Raw genomic sequence first — 23,398 nt, 5'->3', positions numbered from 1 at the left:
GTTTAGCGAGGGAAAGGGATAGGTATATGCCACAAGACAATAGTTATCGATGGGAGAAGGGCAATTATAATGCGATTAGGCAAGACTTAGGATGTATAGAATGGGGTCGCAAAATGCAGGGGATGGGGACAATCGAAATGTGGAGCTGGATTAAGGAACAGATATTGTGTGTCCTCGATAGGTATATCCCTGTCAGGCAGGGAGGAAGTGATAAGGTAAGGGTTTTTCTAAAGAAATTGCATCTCTTATTAAGCAGAAGAAGGCTTATGTGAAGTTGAGATGAGATGATTCAGATGAGGCAATGAAGAGTTACAGATTAGCTATGAAGGATTTAAAGAGAGAGTTAAGAAGAGCAAGGAGAAGACATAAACAGTCCTTAACAGGTAGAATAAAGGAGAACCCTAAAGCTTTCTATAGGTATGTGAGGAATAAAAGGTTGACTAGGGTAGGAATAAGACAGAAGTATGAAGTTGAGTATGGAACCTGTGGATATCGGAGAGTTGCTAAACGAATATTTCTCATCAGTTTTCACTCAAGAACAGGACAATATTGTAGAGGAGAAGAATGAAATATGGGCTATTAGACGAGAAAGGATCGAGGTTAGTAAGGAAGAGGTGTTATCAATTCTAGAAGGAGTGAAAGTAGATAAGTCCCCTGGGCCGGATGGGATTTATCAGAGAGTTCTCCGGGAAGCTAGGGAGGAAATGGCGAAGCCTTTGGCCTTGATCTTTGAGTCATCATTGTCTACTGGTTTAGTACCAGAGGACTGGAGGATTGCAAATGTTGTGCCCTTGTTCAAGAGGGGCAGTCGAAATGACCTAGGTAATTACAGACTAGTGAACCTTACGTCTGTTGTAGGAAAAATTTTGGAAAGGATTATAAGAGATGAGATTTATAATCATCTAGCAAGCAACAATTTGATTGTAGATTGTCAACATGGTTTCGTCAAGGGCAGGTCATGTCTCACAAACCTCACTGAGTTTTGAGAAGGTGACCAAGCATGTAGATGAGGGTAGGGCAGTTGACATGGTGTACATGGACTTCAGTAAAGCCTTTGATAAGGCTCCCTATGGTAGGCTTTTGGAGATAAAGGGTGATTTAGCAGGTTGGATTACGAATTGGCTATCTGTAAGAAGGCAAGTGGTGGTTGATGGAAAATATTCAGCCTGGAGTCCGGTTACTAGTGGTGTGGCACAAAGATCTGTTTTGGGACCACTGCTCTTTGTCATTTTTATAAATGACTTAGATGCAGGCATAGATGGATGGATTAGTAAATTTGTAGATGACACTAAAGTCGGTGGAGTAGTGGACAGTTTGGAAGAATGTTACAGGTTGCAGGGGGACTTGAATAAATTGCAGAATTGGGCTGAGAGGTGGCAAATGGAGTTCAATTCAGCTAAATGTGAGGTGATGCACTTTGGGAAGAATAACAGGAAGGCAGAGTACTTGGTCAATGGAAAGATTCTTGGTAGTGTGGATGTGCAGGGGGATCTTGGAGTCCATGCGCATCGATCCCTGAAAGTTGCTACCCAGGTTGATAGTGCTGTTAAGAAGGCATACAGTGTGTTAGGTTTTATTGGTAGAGGGATTGAGTTCCGGAGCCCTAATGTCATGCTGCAACTATACAAAACGCTAGTATGGCCGCACTTGGAATATTGTGTATAGTTCTGGTCGCCCCGTTATAGGAAGGATGTAGAAGCATTGGAAAAGGTGCAGAGGAGATTTATTAGAATGTTGCCTGGTGTGGAGGGAAGGTCTTATGAGGAAAGGTTGAGAGACTTGGATCTGTTCTCATTGGAAAGAAGAAGGCTGAGAGGGAATTTGAGAGAGACATACAAGATGATCAGAGGATTAGATAGGGTAGACAGTGAAAGTCTTTTCCTTGGGATGATGACGTCAGATCGTATGAGGGGGCATAACCACAAATTGAGAGGTGATAGATTTAAGACAGATGTCAGAGGCAGGTTCTTTGCGCAGCAAGTGGTAAGGGCGTGGAATGCCCTACCTGCTAATGTAGGCACCTCAGCCACTTTAGGGACATTTAAACAATCCTTGCATAAGCACATGGATGAAGGGATTGTGTAGGGGGATGGGCTTAGATTAGTTCACAGGTCGGTGCCACATTGCGGGCCGAAGGGACTGTTCTGCGCTATATTGTTCTATGTTCTAACAAGGGAGAAGCTATTAAGCAAACAGATGGGATTAAAGCAGATAAGTCCTCTGTGCCTGATGGCTTGCAGTCCAGGATATTAAAGGAGGTGGCAGCAGAGATAGTGAATGCATTAGTTATACTTTTCCAAATTTTCATGGATTTTGGAAAGTACCACTGGATTGGAAACATGCACATGTGACACGTTTTTTCATAAAAGGAGATAGGCAAGAAGTGGGAATCTAGTTAGTTTGACCTCTGACTCCAGCAACATGACAATCATAAAGTAGGTGATATCTGAAGGCTTAGCAAAACAAAATTCAATTCACCAGTGTCAGCACGGTTTCTTGAAGGGTAAGTCCTGCTTGACAAACTTGCTGGACTTCTTTAAGGACGTGACCAGCAAGGTGGATGCGCAATATTGTCAGAAGGCATTTGACAAGGTACTGCATAAAAGACTGGTCCAAGAGTTAGATCTCAGGGGGCTCAGGATAGAGAGTATTGGTTTATATAGAGGATTGGCTGACTGACAGAAAGCAGTGGATCAGGATAAATGGGGCACTCTATGGATAGCAAACTTTAACTAGTGGGCGAGTGAGGGGCTCAGTTCTCGAACTCAACTACTTATCTTCCATATAAATGATCTGCAAACAGGGACAAGAGTGTAACATAACAAAGTTCGTACATGATATACTAAAATAGGTGGGAACGCAGGCAGCGATGAGGAGATGGAGTTTACCAATGGATATGGATAGGCTTGGAGAATGGGCCTGAATCTGACAAATGGTAATTAAAGTGGATAAGTGCGAGGTTGTCCATTTTGGCTGGAAAACTAAAAGGGCAAATTTTTAGTTAAATGGAAGGAAGATTCAAAGTGCAACAGTGCAGGGGATCTTTGTGCATGAATCATAGAAAGTAGGCATGCAGGTGCAGTGTATAATAAGAACGTCAAATGGCATCCTGGCATTTATTGCAAAGGGACTAGATTGTAAAAGTTAAGAGGTGTTGTTACAAACATATAAGACATTGGTGAGACCAGATCTAGAATATTGTGTCCAGTTTTGGTCTCCTTATTTAAAGAAGAATATGGTAGCACTGGAGGCAGTTCGAAGGAGCTTCAGCAAGTTGATTCTAGGGATGAAAGGGCTGTCATCCAAGGAACATTTGAATAACTTGGGTTTGTACTCTCTGGAGTCCAGAAGAATGAGGGGGCATCTAACTGAGGTATAGGAAATGCTAAAGGGGATTGAAAAGGTGGATGCTCCCCCCGTGGGACAGTTTCGAACAAGAGGGCATAGATTTAGAGTGAGAGGAGGTAGGTTCAAAACTGAGGTAAGGAGAAATTATTTCTCTCAGAGGCTTGTCAATCTGTGGAACTCTTTGTCCCAGAGTGCAGTGGAGGGAGAATCAATCAACAGACTCAAGAAAGAAATAGATATATTCCTGATGAAAAGTGAGATAAAAGGTTACAAGGAGCAGGCAGGAAAGTGGAGTTGAGACCAGGATAAGATCAGCCATGATCATGTGAAATGGCGCCTCAGGCTCGAAGGGCAGAATTTCTTACTCCTGTTTTCATCTGCAACACCTTAAGAACCTCATGATAGTGCAAATCATACAAGGATCTATTCATGCCTTTGGAGATAAGATGGCAAGGGTGGAAGGAGCTAGTTGACTGTTTTTATTGCCTTGGGGAAAAGAAAATCAAAATTTCAACCCAGGCTATCTCTTGTCTAAGACACAGTTTCATGAAACTTGGCCAACCTATGTATCTGATGATGCCTGTGGCCATTTTAAATTTGGTGCACTTGGTTTCTTTTCAAAATCATTCAGTCCATGAAAGCTTGGGTATTAAATCAGAGGATAGAATTCAAAGATATTAGTCGATATTTTACGTCACGGTAAGATTTAATTGGAGAATGAAAATTGGACATTTGAAACAAGAGTCCTGGATACAGACTTGAATAAAACAGATTAAGAAAATAGGTTAAAGGTAAAATTGGAGAGAAGCAGGGCAGATGCTGAAGGAGATATTTGATAATTCTCAAAGATATATTCTCTAGGAAAGACCTTGCAAGAAGGTTGAACTATCCATGGTCATCTAAAAAAATTAAGGCTTGTATCCAATTGAAAAAAATGACACACAGTTCAGAAAAAGATTAGTTATTCCAAATGATTGGAAACTTTACAAACCAACAGAGGATAACAAATAAATAAAGGGGAAGAAATTAGAATAGGAGAGAAAATGAGGGAAATGTAAGAACAGACAGTGAAAGCTTCTGCAAATATATACAAAAAGAGCAAAAAGCTCAGGTAAATGTCTCCTGGACCCATTACTCTGTAGTTTGACTCTAAATAAATGACTGCAGGTATGGGTGTTGCATCGTTTTCCATCTTGCAGAATTCCTTTGATTTTTGGAAAGGTCTCAGCACATTGGAAAATTACAAATAAAAACATAGGAGTTAAGAGCAAAAATAGTGTATTTAGGTTCTACAGCTCAGTTCTGATCTAACTGTATCCACCATATTACCCTGAGAACATTTGGCACCCTTGTTATTCAAGAAGGTATCTACCACTGGCTTAACAATATTAAAATATTAAACAACCATGCCACCACTATTCTCTGGGGAAAGAGGATTCCAGAGACATATGACCTTCCAAGCAGAAAAATATAATTTCTCCATCTTAAATGAGAGGCCCATATTTTGAATGGTGTCCCATAACTCTTGTCTCTCTCGAAGGAAAACATCCAACCAGCATCTAGTCAGTCAAATCCATTCAGGATCTTATGTTTCAATAAGATCTCCTCATTCTTCATGACTCCATTGGATATAGGCTCAGCCTATACAATCTATTCTCAAAATATAACCCTTTATCTCAAGAATTAGTTGTGTGAACCTTCTCTGAACGGGGGCAAATACATGGCAGAAGAATGTAATTTGGATTAAGTGTGACAATATCCATTTTAGTAAGAAAAATAGAATGGTGGAGTATCTAAATAATGATATATTGGGAAAAGTTGATATCTGTACACCAGTCAATGAAAGTAAGCAGGCATAAGCAGCAAACAGTTAGGAAGGTAAATGCTATTGCACAAATACAGAGGCATGGGATTGAGGGTGATTTAAAGGTTTGGATCAGAAATTAGCTAGCTGAAAGATGACGGAGAGTGCTGGTTGATGGGAAATCTTCATCTTGGAGTTCAATTACTAGTAGGGTACCTTAAGGATCTATTTTGGGTCCATTTCAGTTTGTCATTTTTCAAATGACTTAGGTGAGGGCGTAGAAGGATGAGTTAGTAAATTTGCGGATGACACTAAGGTCGGTGAAATTGTGGATAGTGACGAAGGATGTTGTAGGTTACAGAGGGACATAGATAAGCTGCAGAGCTGGGCTGAGAGTTGGCAAATGGAGTTTAATACGGACAAGTGTGATTCACTTTGGAAGGAGTATCAGGAATGCAGAGTACTGGGCTAATGGTAAGATTCTTGGTAGTGTAGATGAGCAGAGAGATCTCGATGTCCACGTACATCGATCCCTGAAAGTTGCCACCCAAGTTGATAGGTTGTTAAAGTGGCATACGGTGTGTTAACTTTTTTTAGTATAGGGATTGAGTTTTGGAACGATGAAGTCACGGTTCAGCTGTACAAACCTGTGATGCGAGCCCACTTGGAGTATTGCGTACAGTTCTGGTCACCGCATTATAGGAAGGATGTGGAAGCTTTGGAAAGGGTTCAGAGGAGATTTACCAGGATGTTGAGAGGAGATTTACCAGAGGGAAGGTATTATGAGAAAAGGCTGAAGGGCTTGAGGCTGTTTTCGTTGGAGAGAAGAAATTTGAGAGGTGACTTAATAGAGACATATAAGATAGGGTGAACTCTGAGAGCCTTTTTCCTCAGATGATGATGGCTAGCACAAGGGGGCAGAACTTTAAATTGAGGGGTGGTAGATATAGAACAGATGTCAGAGGCAGTTTCTTTACTCAGAGTAGTAGGAATGCACTGCCTGCAACAGTATAGATTCACCGAATTTAAGGGCATCTAAATGGTCATTGGATAGATATATGGATGAAAATGGAATAGTGTAGGTTAGATGGGCTTCAGACTGGTTTCACAGGTTGGCACAACATCGAGGGCCGAAGGGCCTGTACTGCGTTGCGATGTTCTATGGTCTATGGTATGTTGGCCTTTATTGAAAGAGGGTTTGACAAGAGCAAGGAAGTCTTGCTGCAATTGTAAACGGTCTGGTGAGACCACACACTTGAAGTACAGTCTACAGTTTTGGTCTCCCTACCAAGAAAATATACACTCATCATACAGAAAGCACAACAAAGGTTTGCCAAACTTATTCCTGAAATGGCAGGTCCTGTATTCAATGGAGTTTAGAAGAATGAAAGGGAACCTCATTGAAATAAAATTCTAACAGGGCCGCACAGACTGGATGGAGGGACATTTCCTCGGACAGCGACTGTAGAACAAAGGGTCTTGGATTCAGGATACTGTTTAGGCCATTTTGAGTTGTGATGAGGGTAAATTACATCATTTAGAGGGTAATTAACCTGTGGAATTCTAGACCAAAAAATGGCCATGGAGGCCAAATCACTGAATACTTTTGAGAGATAGATTTCTAAAGGCTAATGGTATCAGAAGATATGGAAAGAGATCAGGAGTATGGTGTTAAGACAGAAGATCAGCCATGAGCATGTTAAATTGTGAGGCAGGCTTGATGGGCTGAATGGTCTATTCCTGCTCCTATTTTTTATGTTTCCATAGTGTACACAAAAAGCATTTCAGGTATAGCTGTAAATGAGGAGGTAGAAGGATGAGTGGAAATGACAACCACTGGGAAGGTGTACTGACCAAACAGATGGAGTTCTGTGTTGGCATGTCCCGGAGTCCTGAAGGACTTCATCCAAAGGTCTTAAAAAGAAATAGGTCATGAGATCATAGATGCCTTGGTGTTAATTTTGCAAAATTTATTAGTCTCTGGAAAGAGTCCATCAGACTAGAAAGTAGCAAACATAACTCTGATATTCAAGAAGGGGCAAACTCGGCAAACAATAAACTATAGGCCAACTAACTTGATGTCTGTCATGGGGGAGGTGTTCGAATTGATCATTAAGATGATTGTAGATGGGCACTTCAGAAGGTTTAGAGGCAGGGGAAACCCGGGAAGGCAGAATAATTGAAATAGTCTTTCAGAGAACAAACCCAGTCGTGATGAGCCATCACGGTAACAATTAGCCCACACAGTTGCTGTGAATCCATACAGAGTTGGGTATTGTCAGTGTACATGCAGGTCTACATGTGAAAGCAAATGTTGTGCTTTCACATAATTCAGTGCATGGCAACAAGTAAGTGTGAAATAGGAGAGGGCTAAGTACAGACTCTTGAGGACACCACAGGTGTATGGGGGCAGGTTAAAAAGCAGAGACTGATTCGCTGTTTAGCATTTCATTCCACATAGTCCAGAAAACTAAAAGGTATTATTGCAGCAATAAATTTTTAATAATGCTATGTTTAGAAGAGGCAGCAATCAACAACTTCATAATTGGATTTGTAAAAATAAGAACAAAATGCAGTCACTTTTAGAAAGAAAAATATCTATGGAGTCAAAAAAGCTATTGTATATTGGTTTTTAAAACAAACTTAAATATGCTTGTGGCAGTGACAACTATCTTCTTGCCAACTATTTTCCTGCAGAAAGTCAACTTTTGCAAGTTGAACATCTAGGCTCAGTTTTCTCAATGAGGAGGTAGAAGGATGAGTGGAAAAATAATTTTTCTCAATTTCAGCAGAGTTCCAAACTACAATAGTTTTGGTCTTGAAGTGTTAACCTTTTAACTTTTCCACAGATCCTCCAGCATTTTCTGGTTTTGCTTAAGATCTCCAGCAGCCACAGTCCTTTGTTTTACGCCAATCCTTTGCAGCAGTTCATCAATGCTGATCAGTCAGTTAATCGATTCGTACATGTAACACTGTTCTGGTTAAGTGTGTGTGTTCAATGGTGTGCTCACAGGAAGAATAGCCTAACAGCCGATGCCATCCAAAGCCCGAAAATGGCAGTGCTCGGAACCGACATAGTGCACCAGTTGGAGGATGCTCAGGTGGAATCCTGTCTACATGTACCCCTGTTCAGACTGAATTTACATCAACCCCAAGGATCAGAACTTCCCTCAGGACCCACCTTCACTCTTACAATCTGAGCCACCTCTTAGTTACATGCAGTGTGTTTCTTGTGAAGAGGCATTTTTAGTAAAGGTTGCTGCTGCACCTCGATTTTAATATCAACTCCCCCAGACACGCCTTGGCATGTCAATTTACATCGGGCAGCAGTGATCCCCAGCAAAGGGCTTTCGAGATGGGAGTCCTCTCTCTATTCCTCAGGGATCTAGGGTGGAGAATGTTCCAAGCAGCAGTTCCTTATATTTATGGATTGAGGTGGTTCAGAGACTCCCAGCCCAACTATTTCATTTTGCAGTGCTGTGGAGTCTGTGGACCATTTTTATGTTGGTTGTACTCCCTTTTTAATTATTTGTAAAATCTTCTGTTGTGTTTGTGGCTGTATGTAAATCCTATGCTCCTGATCTTTGGGCATCCACTGCAGAGGGGTGTGGGCAGATCAAAGGACTTCCTTGTGGGTCTGCTCCTGATCCTAGCCAGGCTGGCTATAAACAGATCCAGGCAGCGGGTCATGGAGGGGATATATGTGCCAATTGTCTGTCTGTCTTCCATGGTTATGTTCATGTCCAGGTATCATTGGGAAGGGGACATGTTGCTCTTGATGCCTTTAGAGAGAGGTGGGTACCACGGGGGATACAGTGCTTTATTTCCCCATCCAACGCCATCCTGATTTAGTCACTTCCCACTCTCCCCACTAACTGCCTCACCATTGATGGTTTGCATTACCCATATTAGGCTTGGCCTGTAAATACTCAATTGGTGACACTGGTGTTTTTACCGGTGGTAGTTATTAGATTAAAAAACAAGTCACAGATGTTTTGGTGGTGGGACGATCACTCAGTTGCGTGTGATGGGTAGGAAACAAAAAAGAAAAAAGGAAAAACAACAACAGGAAAAATGGAGGTCAGTTAACCCAGGCTTATTAGTTTCAGTCCATGCCAGTTATAATACACTATAAGGCAAAAAGCAGCCTTCAAGGTTTCATCACTGATACAATACCAAAGAAATCACAGAAGTGGAATGTTGAAACCAGAAATACAATTGAAAAACCCACCAACCAAGTTCAGTCATCATTGTTTTACAGTCATTTAATATTAAACTCATTACATTTTCATGTTGTTTTATTTAAGACCTGTTTCTTTGAATTACATTGTCATTTCTTGCTATTGCACATTATAACTATCAGATTTAGGACTTGGTTAGTGCCATGTTGGAGGAAATTCAAGTCAGAGCTTATTTTTGCAAGGAGACAGGCCATGTCCCAACCCCTTCTCTCATGGCCTTGCCTTCCAATGTTGCCTCATTACTTTCTCCTAGCCACCATAACCTTATTTCCCTCTGCCCTGTGCCCAGCCTTGCCTCTTGCACTCTATTCTTCCCAGAGGTCTGTATTCAACTAATCCTTTCTCCCAGCTCCTGTCCTGAGCTCACATTAATGCGTGCCATTTAGACGTTGGTCAGTGCAGGTAATATTGGGACTCAGCAGCTCCCTGCATTAACTGACTTCTTCCACTAGATGGAACCTGATCATCTAAAACGACAGAACTCTTAATTTTTACTTAAATACTGCCTAATGCATTGCATATCTTTTATATTTAGTGATGTATTTGTTTTGCAAATTATTTCAGTTAGGAATGCACAGTGCTGTACATGTATGGTTCAGTATTTCAACTTGCGCATTGTTTTTTCCAGGCAAGAAATGCCTGAAGGAACATAACTCTGGCTTTAACATTGATTTCTGTGGGAACCTAAGATTCACTAGAAGTCACAATTTTCAGGAACACAATTTCAACTTGAAGTGAGGTCTCCATGTAAATTATAAATTTGACTGACTTAACCATCAATTTACCAGCTATATACATGTCACAATCAACTTTGCAAATATTATTTTTCAAAAATAATAACATTTATCAGTCAATATTTTCCACAAGGCTTCCCTGGATATAAGGATTATGCAATATTTAAATGTTTCCATAGAGTACTAACACTTTAGCTTGTAATTATACTGGTACTTCCACATCAAATTTCTGGTTCATACTAAAGAAAACAATTTTTGGGCTAGCTAGGTATCTGACACAAGGAAACCCATCAAATTTATAATGCAACAGCCCCACAATAATGTTATTGACTCTAAAGTGCCCTCTGAAGTCACCTATCCAGTTATATCAAAGCGCAATCAGCAGATTAAGTTATCAAATTGCTGTTAGCTGCAGCTATATAAGACTCTGGTTAGACCTCACTTGGGAATACTGTGACCAGTACTGTGCATCACTCCTTAGAAAGGCTATAATTGCCTTGGAGAATACCTGGACTTTGGGAGTTATGGGGAAAAACTACACAAATTAGGCTAGTTTTCTCTAGAATTTAGAGGGTTAATGGATGATCCAGGTTATGTGGAAATGCAGCAAGATCTTGATCAACAGCACCAGTGGACTGAGAATGGCAGATGGAGTTTAATTTAGATAAATGCAAGTGCATTTTGGTAGGTCAAACAAGGCACGACTTACACAGTTAATGGTAGGGCCCTGTGGAATGTTATATAACCAGCAGCGGGATGGGACCATTCGCCACAGCAGATTCACCGCCGACGATTAGCCACTGCCCTTTGACCACCGAGGACGCTTAGCCACTGCCATTAGCCACTGAAGACGATTCGCCACCACAAATAAGTCGTATATTTTGAATATTGGTGGTAGCATTTACTTGTTTTAATAACCATTTATTTTTGTTAATAGAATTTTTTTAATTTAACAACGCTTAAAATGTGAGAGAACAAGCATATCTAAACTATATAAAATTGTCGTTCTATTGGTTAAGGTAGTGTTTGCGTTGTTTCAGTTACAACTTATTTTCATTACAGCAGAGTTTTTTTTAAGCCAGTATTTTTTTTCCATTTACCCTCAAGTCTTCAAAATGGAAACAGAAATTATTAGTAAACGTGGAAATAAGAAGTTTTACCATGATGGTTTTATATATGTTTTTGATAAACTATCCAAGAGTGATTCGAATATTAAGTTTTGGCGATGTGAACAAAGGGGCTGATGTAATGGACGAATCCACACGAAGAGTGGCACTGTGATAAAAACAATAAATGAAGATTGTTTGGAATATCTTAGATAAATAGCGCATAACTATCAAATGAACTAAAATTTCATTGTTTAATATTAATGTGAGATTTTACTGCCATTATAAAGATGTTTAAAATATATTTCCTTTTTCTGGTTAAAGTTTGTAACTCATTTTTATATATAAACCAATAAAATGATATTTATTTTACCTTTTTATAATCAATATGTAATATGTAGTTGTATAAATAAAGGGGACTGTAAAGTATGAAAGAACAGGTGGGAGGGAAAACAATCAGTACATATATATATTCCCGGTGGCAAATAGTCTCCAGAGGTCAAACGACCCCAGTGGAGAAACGCTGGTGGAGAACCGGCAGTGGCTAATCATCGGCGGCGAATCTGCCGTGGCGCATCATCACCAACCCAACCAGCAGATCTAGGGGTACAGGTTCATAGCTCCTTGAAAGTTGAGCCACAGGTAGACAGAGTAGTGAAGATGGCTTTCGACATGCTTGCTTTCATCAGTCAGAACACTAAGTATAGGCGTAGGGACATCTTTCTGCAACTGAACAAGACATTGGTGAGGCCACATTTGGAGTACTGTGTGCAGCTCTGGTCATCCTACTATAGAAAGGATATCACTAAACTAGAAAGAAGGCAGAGAAAAGATTTACCAGGATGCTACCTGGACTGAAAGGTTTGAGTTATAAGGAGAGGTTGAATAGGCTGGGACTTCTTTCCCTGGAGCATAGGAAACTGAGGGGTTGCCTTATAGAGGTCTACAAAATCATACAGACATAGATAAGGCAGAGAGCCAACAGCTTTCCCCATGGTAGGGGATTCTAAAACTAGAGGGTATAGGTTTAAGGTAAGAGGGGAGAGATACAAAAGGGTCCGGAGGGGCAACGTTTTCAGAGTGTTCATGAGTTTTCAGAGGTTGGACTGCTAGATGTAATGGTGGAAGTGTGTACAGTTTTGTCACTTAGGAAACAATTAGACAGGTACATGGATGAAATAGCTATGGAGCGATATGGACTAAATGCAGGGCAATTGGACTAGTTTCATTGTGAAAACTGGGCTGCATGGACAAGTTGGGCCGAAGGGCCTGTTTCCATACTGTGGACCTCTATGACTCTATCTGATCAAAGCCTTCAATATATTAACAGGAAATGATGGGTTATTAAAGGTAAAAGATGGGGTTGTTAAAGTTAACTATTTCCAGCGTTTGGGGCTTGGACTTGGGTTGGGTGAGAAATCAAAATTTAGAAAGCGTCAAATTTGACCACCTTGAGTCCACCTTAAGCCCAACAGATCCTGTTTCACTAGAATGGGAGACAGACAGCAAATCCACATCAGAACAGGAACAAAAAATAGCTTTTAAATAGTGGAGGCTGCATACCTCCATTTAAAATAAAGGTGCCGGGATGAAAGAGCATTCCGGGAGAAAGTGAGGACTGCAGATGCTGGAGATAAGAGCTGAAAATGTGTTGCTGGAAAAGCGCAGCAGGTCAGGCAGCATCCAAGGAGCAGGAGAAGGGCTGATGCCCGAAATGTCGATTCTCCTGCTCCTTGGATGCTGCCTGACCTGCTGCGCTTTTCCAGCAACACATTTTCAGCTCTGAAAGAGCATTCCCCAAGTTTAACAGCACAGCTACTTCCAGTTCAATGTTGGCCAACTTACCTTATCTCTCTTCGTGTACTCTCACAATGACCTCTCACCATCATACACTCTCACGTTCTTCTTGTGACCTTTCAACAATCTTCCACAATCTCAACCTCCAAATGTCAAACTCCTCTGCTGCCAAACATTCCCAGCTGAAGTCAACTTGTCCCTCAGACTGGCTGTCAGATAACAACCCTGGAATTTAAAAACTGCAATTAATATCTGCAGAGCATCCTGCAAACTGACCTCTCAGAGTCTTTTATCACATTCCCAAAGCGCCATCCTGTAAATAGTGTGGCCATGAACTCTTGCTTTGCACTGCCCTGATGCTAGCTGGCCTTCTGATTATCACCTGCATTTTCTGATTGGTGGTCAGATTTCAAGCCTTCGCAGTGTTTTGGTTTAAGGTAAGAAAGTGTCAGCCGCTCCCTGACCCCTTTAACAGGGTTCAATTCACGGGGGTAGAGCTCTGTGTTCTGTCGGATGCGCGCACAGGGAGGGCAGAGTTTTGAATCGTTTACAAGGCGAACTCCATTTGAAAACCATTTATTTCTTTGCAGTGCATGTAATTATACAAGGCCGTTAAAATTGAATATGAAAACGCACAAATGGGTGTTCAAACAATGAAAATAAATTCCAAAATTTTCACTGAGGCTGCAATGCGTTCTGCACTTGGCGCCCTTCGCTATTTAAACTAAATTCAAACTTTTCAGGCGGGATGGCTTTTCTGTCGCCAAGACAGTTTGAGGTCCATGCATTGATGTCAATAGAAGGACCACTGGGTTATGCTGAAGACTGTGGCTGTGCTGCCCTCTGGAAGTGAGGGCGGGTGGGTGAGTGAGAGGGGATCGCTGCCCAAGCCTCTGGACCAGGCTGCACTCTGTGCGATGGATCAGAGTGGTGCTGGAAAAGCACAGCAGGTCAGGCAGCATCTGAGGAGCTGGAAAATCGACGTTGCGGGCAAAACCCCTTCATCAGGATGGATCAGAGCCAGGCTCGGGGAGAAACTTGGCTGTGGATCAAATCAGTGGTGCTGCCGGCCCCTCTCCCTTCATCTTCCACTGGGCGGGAGGCTGCAGTAAACTCACATCTTTATGCAGCATCTTGACCAATATCGCTACCAACTTGTGCTTTCATTTCCCTTCTCTCTCTGAAGGTTTATAAGCGATGTTTACACATGCACCCAGGGTCATAGAGTCGTACAGCACGGTAACACAACCTTCGGTCCAACCAGCACACGCCCAACATAATCCCAAACTAAATTAGTCCCACCTACCTGCTCCTGGCCCATATCCCCCCAAACCTTTCCTAATCATGTATTTATCCATGAGTCTTAAACGTTTTAACTATACCCCAAACCACCACTCCCTCGGGAAGCTCATTCCACGGGAACCGCTCTTTGTTTTAAAAAAAGCCCCTTTTTTTTAAATCTTTCTCCTCTCACCTGAAAAATGTACCTCCTAGTTTTGAAATCCCCTACTCTAGGGAAAAGACAACTACCATTAACTCTATCTATACCCCTCATTATTTTTATAAATTTCAATCATATGACATTATTATGAAACAGTTGAAGATGCTTGTTCTGTTGTAAAATCTTTCCAACATGCCTATAATAATTATAAGTGGTTTAATCTTACTTGTCTATGAGGGTTTAATCCCTTGTTTTTGATACTTTGGCCCTTACCCTGTATTTCAAGGTCCTGGAAATCTCCAGGGTGAGTCTGAGTGGAGTGAGCTGCGTCTGCACATGATTAACTGGGCCATCAGGGGCATCATAAATGTTGTTGTTCATCCTAAACCCCTCCCCCACACTATTTAGGTCTGAAGAACACCCCGTCCCCCTTCTGAATTTTGAAACCCCTGTGGCAAGTCTAAGTTACCCTTATCATGTGAGAATTGGTCACCCTGCCTGTTTTCTCTGCTTGTTCCACGATTTCTGTGTCTCCTATTTAATCTTTCACTGTCCATCCGCTATCTTACTAACTGTGACACTGTCACTGCTTTTGGTTTATTCATCTGTGGATATTATAAAAGTCCCAGAGGACCATAGGCCTGCTCTCTCATTACAGAGAGAGAGAGATGACTTGTGGTTTAACTTCAGGGTCACTATACCTCAGGTAAGGGGCAAGGCTGAGAATGCGGGACCTTCATGGTGACCTCAGCTGGTGTGAGAATTGAAACCTCATTGTTGGTGTCTTTTTGCACCACATCCTGCTAACTGAGCTAACCAACCCCCAATGAATATTATTTTATTACATGGGTCCTTTGTACCTGTCACACCGGTCTCCCTTATAAACCCTATACAAAAATACTTTGCATTGATTCTGAGATTTGGAAGCTCCTAGCTTTTGATTGGCACATAGAGTCAAACTCCACAACCTATCATTTCATTCTTGGAATAGGAACAGCAGGGTATCTTGGTGGTTTTCCCCAAGGCTGAGCAGCCTTCTTCAGGATTCACTCTGTGAGAAACAAAGCTCACACACTTCAATAATTGCAGTCCGAGACAAAGTCTGAATCAGTAGTGTCCTTTATTTTACACTTGCAAGAGGGTGTGATGTCCAGTGTCTATCAGGCAGGGGACATACACACCTCAAATTCAATTAATACACAACATTTATATAATTTGGTTTCTTTTGTTTTACATTGCTCCTCCCCTGTTTACATCTTCCACTTCCCTAAGACTGGCACCTATTACTCCTTATCCGGCCTTATCCGGCCTTGTCTGTGACAAAATGCTTATTTCTGGCCTCACAAGGCCGTTTGACCTCATCCCGCTGTAGGTCATTGTTAGGCATATTCTTTCTTCACCATTATCTACCCCTCCATCTGTGCCTTCCCTACCATACTGATCCTTATGACCCTTTTAATTGGGGTTTGTTCCTGTGTCTCTGTAAAAGTGGGGAAACAGATGTTTATACCTACTGTTTGTACAGGCGTATCTAGCTTAACTTCCTCCCCTCACAGCATCTTATCTATTCGCCTGTAATATCTACCATTGTTTTGCAGTCACGTTTCATTCTGGCATACAATTTTAGCTAATACAAAAACAATTATGTATTTCCTCCACATAGTTTCCATTCTCGTTGACTCAGCTCTTGGCTAAAACAATTACACACTGGTGTGAGTTCATTTACTTTGTATAAGTAATTAGAATTGCAGAAGTAACACTATTTTTCCCACATCCCACAACTCTGCTCAGCCCTGCACGGGGAAGGTGCTAGAAAAGGTGTCCATCGCCAACTTGGCTGGAAAACGCAACCAACAGGCTCATCTACTTGTAGACTGAAAACCAATGAGAAACTCAATCTTAGGACCTGGAACACAAACCTTCATCAACAGCAGGCAAAACAATTGTCTGGAATGAAACCTCAAGACCCTTGAGAATGACCATCAACGTTGTTTGAGCCGGATTCTCTACTGGGAGGGCAGGCTTACCAGCATCAGCATACTTGAAGCAGCTAACAGCACCAGCATCGAGGCTATGATCATCTGAAACCAACTCCGCTGGGCTAGCCACATGCTTAGGATGCCTGAGTTATGACTGCCAAAGCAAATCTTCACCCAACTCAAGAAAGGTACTCAAAGAAGAGGACAGAGGAAATGTTTCAATGACACCCTGAAGGCTTCCCTCAAGGAATGCAACATAACTGTTAACACATGGGAAACCTTCATTCAGAAGAAACCAACTTGGAGGAACCTCCTGTATGAAGGTGGACAATTCTTTGAGAACACTCAATGGCAGGAGGAAGTACAGTAAAGGCACTGGAGAAAATAATTCCAACAAGCTCAATGCCATCTCCTGAAAATACCTGCCAAATGTGTGGTTGGAGATGTGGCTTGAGGATCGGGCTCATGAGCCACACATGGACCCACAGAAACAGCAACCAGAGACACAGAATTTCCTGGGGGAGAGAGTGGGGGAACAATCATACTCGTAAGTGATAATTGCTAACCACAGAAGCTCTACCCGTAATCCTTGGAGATGGTTTCCAAACCTTGTGTTCTTTAATATATATTTCATAAATGCAAAATCAGAAATTATGACCTTTTTAAATTTTAAATAACATTTATTTAGTTTTGAAAATGTATCATTTTTGTTTGTCCCTTGACAAAGTGAGGAAATTACTGAACTGAACATTATCAGCACATGCATTCTGAAAATTACTTGGAAATCCATTTCATAAATTATCCATCATTAACTAATAATTTGTTAATAACCAAAAATAGGACGTGGAAATATGGAAATTAGAGGAGTGGGAGGAGGCCATTCAGCCCTTCGACCTACTCCCTCATTAAATATGATCATGGCTTTCCCCCCATACCCACTGATCCCTTTAGTCCTTAAGAACTATTCTTAGTTCCTCCTTGAAAACATTCAATGTTTCGGCCGCAACCACCTTCTAGGGCAGAGAATTTCACAGGCTCGCCACATTCTGGGTGAAGAAATTTATCCTCCTCAGTCGTAAATAGTCTATCCCATACCCTTAAACTGTGATACTTGGTACTGGAATCCCTCGTCAGCAGAAACAACCTTCCTGCATTTACTCTGTCTAGTCCTGTTAGAATTTTCTACAAAATCATCCCCCATTCTTTTATATTCCAGTTGAATAAAATCCTAACTGATCCAGCCTCTCTTCATAGATCACCTGCCATCCCAGGAATCATTCTGCTAAACTTCATTTATTAATCACCAAAACAGTAATTTCCAATAGTTGGCGCTGAATATTTACACTCAGGAAAAAAAACTCTCAGGCTCTCAATTTTTAACCAACAATCCCCAGACACAGGTTTAAAAAACAAACCTTGAGAAAAGGAATTCATGAGTAATGTAAAAATGAAAATTGAGAGTCTCTTTAAAGGTCCACATTTGCTGTACAGTTACAGATGGATAACACATAAGAGGGAGAGGCAAGACTAGAGTAAATTCTGCAAACACTGGGCTCGTGGTTAATTCTCTGTGGTCAGTCTGTAATACAGAGGTACAAAGAAATGAGAAAATTTGCAAGTTTATTCCCTAATCTTGGATTTTGAATCAACTCAACCTCAGACAGCATGATGGATGCAGCAACATCCCCATTTTGAGAAATGAGAGTGGAAAGCATAGCACCAAAAATACACCAAGACTTTGAATCAATAAAAAAAAGTTTAAATCTCAGCAATAATTAAGATCACCATTCTAAAATTTAAAATACAATAATTGTAGACAGTCAGAACAACTGAGGGAGATAAGGAGCCTCAAATATTAATGGGATAATACTGGGTATGTTTTTTGGAAGGATAAATGTTACCAGAGGATCAGGGAGAAATCTACTTTTATTTAAAATAGAATCATGGGATCTTTTATGCCAACAAATAGATGAGGGCATCTGTCGGGGCATAATGTACATGCTTACAACAAAATGGCCCATGTCTGCTCACACAATGTGACCAACAAACAGAAAGAGACAACCTGCCTTCGAATTAAAACACAAAATGGCTGACAGGTGTTAAATAAGTCTAACAGTCTGTTCCAGCCTTTAATTAAAGAAAATGATATCTTTGAACAAAGTTACGCCAAGGCCACGAGTACCCAATTCCACAGAGTACTGATAAAGGCATGTCTCTAAAATAGACAAGCAACTAATCCTAGCCCTCATTAATGGAAAAGTAATTGCCCCAGTGAATGAATGAACACCAGGCATGAGATAAGCCCAGTCGCCTCCTTAAGTCATTACCAGAACAACAGTTACAGTTTCTTTGTAGTTGTTTCTTTGAAAAGAATTACTCTACAATATGTTCTAAATAGATATTCCTTTGGGAATTGTAAGGATAGTTTTTAGCATAAAAATATATACATATAACCAACGCTTAATAAAAGTATTAAAGAAAAAGCATTTAGATCTAGATGTGAAAGTTAATTAGCTTCAGGAATACCATTCTGCGCTCTGAACAAACTAGATTGCTTACAGCCCAAAGTATTCTTGAGTAGGAAAAGCTGTATTTAACTAACTTCCTAACAAATCTTAAGATTTCCTAATATTACAAATCTTAAAGCAACAAGTTGAAACTAACTGTCCTTTGTATTTTTGCAAGCATAATTAGGACAGTGGGTAACTGAATTTAATAAAGACAGCACGAGATACAATAAATAATCAAATTCAAACCGTCCCTACAGATAAATCCAGCCTGAGAGGCCCGAAGGAGTATAGCAATAAACTTTGGAATGCAAATGAACAGGAAGCTTAGAAAGATCTCAAGGCCTAGAGGTTATAGTGTCTGTTAAACACCATGAGATCATGGGAAGCTGTTGCTGGTCAAAAGGGCATCTATCACTGATTAGGTATTTTACTGGTTTGGGTGTATGGATTAGAAGAGATGGACTTAGTTACATTGTATGTAATCATTGTAATACAGAAATGTATAAAAACACTACTTTTTATTGCATGCGTTAGCGTGTAACATTGATCTATCTTCTGATCTGAGCCAAAGATTAAGCAAATAATATAGTTTGTACATCGAGGCCTGGTTCAGGGAAAATTCTTGGCTCTCTCCCTGCTTTAACCGGTTTCTGCATGAATAAACTTCCACTTTGGAGATGCCGGTGTTGGACTGGGGTGTACAAAGTTAAAACTTACACAACTCCAGGTTATAGTCCAACAGGTTTATTTGGAAGCATCAGCTTTCGGAGCGCTGCTCCTTCATCAGGCAGTTGTGGAGGACACAGTTGTAAGACACAGAATTTATAGCAAAGGTTTACAGTGTGATGTAACTGAAATTATACATTGAACAATACCTTGATTGTTTGTTAAATCTCTCATCTGTTAGAATGACCATGTTAGTTTTACTTCTTTCATACGTAAAACACAAAACTTGTTTTAAAAGTTACGTTCTCAGGTTAACTCGTTTTTTAGATTAGAATCAGTCTAAACATTATGGCACAGACAGGGGGCGAAAACACCTTCAACATATTATCTGGCTGACACCAATTGTTAAAGTTAACCTGAGAATGTAATTTTAAAGAAAGTTTTGTGATTTACATATGAAAGAAGTGAAACTATCATGGTCATTCTAACAGATGAGAGATTTAACAAACAATCAAGGTATTTTTCAATGTATAATTTCAGTTACATCACACAGTAAACTTTTGCTATAAATTCTTACAATTGTGTACTCCACAACTACCTAATGAAGGAGCAGCATTCTGAAAGCTAGTGCTTCCAATTAAACCTGTTGGACTATAACTTGGTGTTGTATGATTTTAAGCTTCCACTTGCCTGAGTTCTGCTTGCTTCCTGAGTTTTCATTCCCTCTCAGGGAAAAACGCTTCTACAGTATCAGTTTAATATATAATGTAAATGCAACATTGACTGTGCACCTTAACCTTGATACCAATGGAAATCACATCTTGAAGGTTCTATTTTGCCAAAAAGACCATCCAGTTTCACTCCTGGAGCAAGGAATGGCAAGTGCTTGAAAGGTAGCCCGCCTCATCAATAGAAATGGAGTTTCAAAATCTTCTCTGTTGCCTGACAAAAAATCCACATCCAGAACTCGGAGTATTTGGCATGTAAATAAGAGATAAAGATGAAAATTATTCCTGAATACGTCATCAGGTGAAGGCTTTAATTTGCAGAAGGGATGTGATGATTCAGGACCTCAACGGCAGCCTTGAGGCCTCGAAGTCACAAAATGCAAAGTTTAAACTTAGATCATTCAAATTAAGTTAGATCATTACTGGTCCATGAGATGGCAGTTGAGTCAATGAACAGTAGAATGGCCCATTAACTTACAAAAACAATGCAAGCAACATCACAGAAACACAACTGGACAATTAGCTTTCCCTAAACATTCTTCAGCATCAGAAATGGAATCATACTGTCACAGGAGAAGAAAACCAGTTATTTGGTGAGTATCTGCTAAGTATTTAAAGTCTTTTCTAATCTTGAGGTTCAATGTAGAAAAGCAACTGGTAGTGAAATTAATAAAATGTACAAAAACATAGTTAAATATAAAGTTCAATAAAGTTATTAAATGTTTTCTTAGAACACATCAATGATGCATGGCATGGAGTTGTATCACAGCTGCAGAATGTGGGAGTTTGAGGATACCAGTTTGGTCCAGAGTAGGATGGCATGGTGGCTCAGTGGTTAGCACTGCTGTCTCAGTGCCAGGGATCCAGGTTCGATTCCAGCCTTGGGCAACTGTCTGTGTGCAGTTTGCACATTATCTCCATGTCTGCGTGGGTTTCCTCCAGATGCTCCGTTTTCCTCCCGCGGGCCAGGTGAATTGGCTATGCTAAATTGCCCATAGTGTTAGGTGCATTAGTCAGGGGTAAATATAGGGTAGGGGAATGGGTCTGGGCAGGTTATTCTGTGGAGGGTCAGTATGGACTTGTTGAGCCGAAGGGCCTGTTCCCATACTGTAGTGATTCTAATCTAAATACATCAGTGACAAGTATCTGTAAATCAAGCAGCTTCTTCTCCGAGTTCATGAACTGGAGGCTGAGCTACAGACACTACAATGTAACAGAAGTGGGGGGGAATGTTACCTCAATTATTTGCACCAAGAGGCTGTGACTCTTGTTAGGTTGGAGTTATCTGATTTAGTCAGTGTTCAGGGAAGGAGATTGACTGACTGACAGCATGAAGCAGGTAAGGGGACCCACGGGGTCAGAGCACCAGAGCCTCACCTTTTGCAATTGTCCAACAGGTCTGAGGTTCTTTCAGCTTATCTGGATAAGAATTGGGTTTCCAGATAGCTTCTTGAATGTTATTGGAGCTGCACTCATCCAGCCAAGTGGGGAGTATTCCATCATACTCCTGGCTAGTGCTTTCTGGATGGTGGACAATCTTTAGAAAGTCAGGTGGTGAGTTACTTGCTGCAGGATTATTAGCCAAAGCATTAGTATGGCGAATCTAGTTCTGCTTCTGGTCAATGGTAACTCCCAGAGTGTTGATAGTGGGGGATACAGTGATGCTAAAGCCATTGAATGTCAAAGGGTGATGGTTAAAGTCTCTCTTGTTGAAGACGGTCATTACCGGACACTTGTGTGGCATATATGCCACTTGCTCTTTGTCAGCCCAAACCTAGATATTGTCCAGGTCTTGCTGCACTTGAACATGGACCACTTTACTATCTGAGGAATTGTGAATGATGCTGAATATTGTGCAATTATAGGCAAGCACTCTCAATTCTGACTTTATTTAAATATATTTTAGTCCCCTCCCCAACACCCATGTCATGTGCGTATAAGTGTAGGACAGCGAAGAAACGAGTGCAGAAATCTGTATTCATATTCCACCACCAGAAGAAAAAGAACACCCGAGTGGCCAGTGACAGGCAGTGAACTCTGACCCTATAATGGAGGCAAGGTTGACCTATCCCCACTTCACCACCCTGCCCCATCTCCCTCTTTATCTGCAGCTCCCCTGACACCCACCCCCAGTCCTCAAGAAGGGTTATACCCGAAACGTTAACCTCTGCACCTGTTAATACTGCCTGTTTTGCCGTGTTCTTCCAGCCTCCTGCCTGTCTACTTTGGATTCCGGCATCTGCAGTTTTTTTTTGTCTCTAACCACAGTTGTTGATGAGACGGTTGAGCCCAGGACACTGCCCTGAGGAGCTCTTGAAGAGATTTCCTGGAGCCGAGATGGCTGGCCTCCAACAAGTACAACCATCTTCCTTTGTCTGACTCTGACAAAAAATGGCTCCTATTAATTAGATTAGATTACATTACAGTGTGGAAACAGGCCCTTCGGCCCAACAAGTCCACACCGACCCGCCGAAGCGCAACCCACCCATACCCCTACATTCACCCCTTACCTAACACTACGGGCAATTTAGCATGGCCAAGTCACCTGACCTGCACATCTTTGGACTATGGGAGGAAACCGGAGCACCCGGAGGAAACCCACGCAGACACTGGGAGAACGTGCAAACTCCACACCGTCAGTCGCCTGAGTCGGGAATTGAACCTGGGTCTCTGGCGCTGTGAGACAACAGTGCTAACCACTATGCCACCGTGCTGCCCTCGACCTGGTTTTACCTTTCTGGCCAGGTTTCTCTCTATTTCTCCCTCAACTAAATTTTGATTTTTTTTGCATGTTTTTACATTCTGTCCAATCTTTTGACGTCGCTACCTGACTGTGCACAATCATATTTTTCTGTTTAATACTATCTTTAACATTTTCAGTTCACCATGGCTGATAAGTCTATCCCTTGGAAATTTTCTTACTGGTTGAAATGTATCTATATTGTATATTCTGAAACATCCTCCACTGCAATCCTTTAACCTAATTTGCCAATTCACTTCAGCCAGCTCTGCTTTCATACCATCATAATATCTCTTACTTAAAT

The 23,398-nt window shown here is 41.1% G+C and overlaps 1 long non-coding RNA gene across 1 annotated transcript in view; it reads right to left on the bottom strand.

Moving 5' to 3' along the window:
* LOC122551841 overlaps positions 1 to 13,249 on the bottom strand; it is a 61,757-nt gene extending 48,508 nt beyond the window's left edge. The window contains exon 1 of the long non-coding RNA XR_006312207.1: positions 13,079 to 13,249. This is a non-coding gene — a long non-coding RNA (uncharacterized LOC122551841). The remainder of the gene's footprint in view (positions 1 to 13,078) is intronic.
* Between the last annotated feature and the right edge of the window lie 10,149 nt (positions 13,250 to 23,398).

This window comes from Chiloscyllium plagiosum, chromosome 1 (genome assembly GCF_004010195.1).
Source record: "Chiloscyllium plagiosum isolate BGI_BamShark_2017 chromosome 1, ASM401019v2, whole genome shotgun sequence".
Classification (NCBI taxonomy): domain Eukaryota; kingdom Metazoa; phylum Chordata; class Chondrichthyes; order Orectolobiformes; family Hemiscylliidae; genus Chiloscyllium; species Chiloscyllium plagiosum.
The sequence above is the reverse complement of the archived record's forward strand: the minus strand, read 5'-3'. Positions and strand labels throughout refer to the sequence as shown.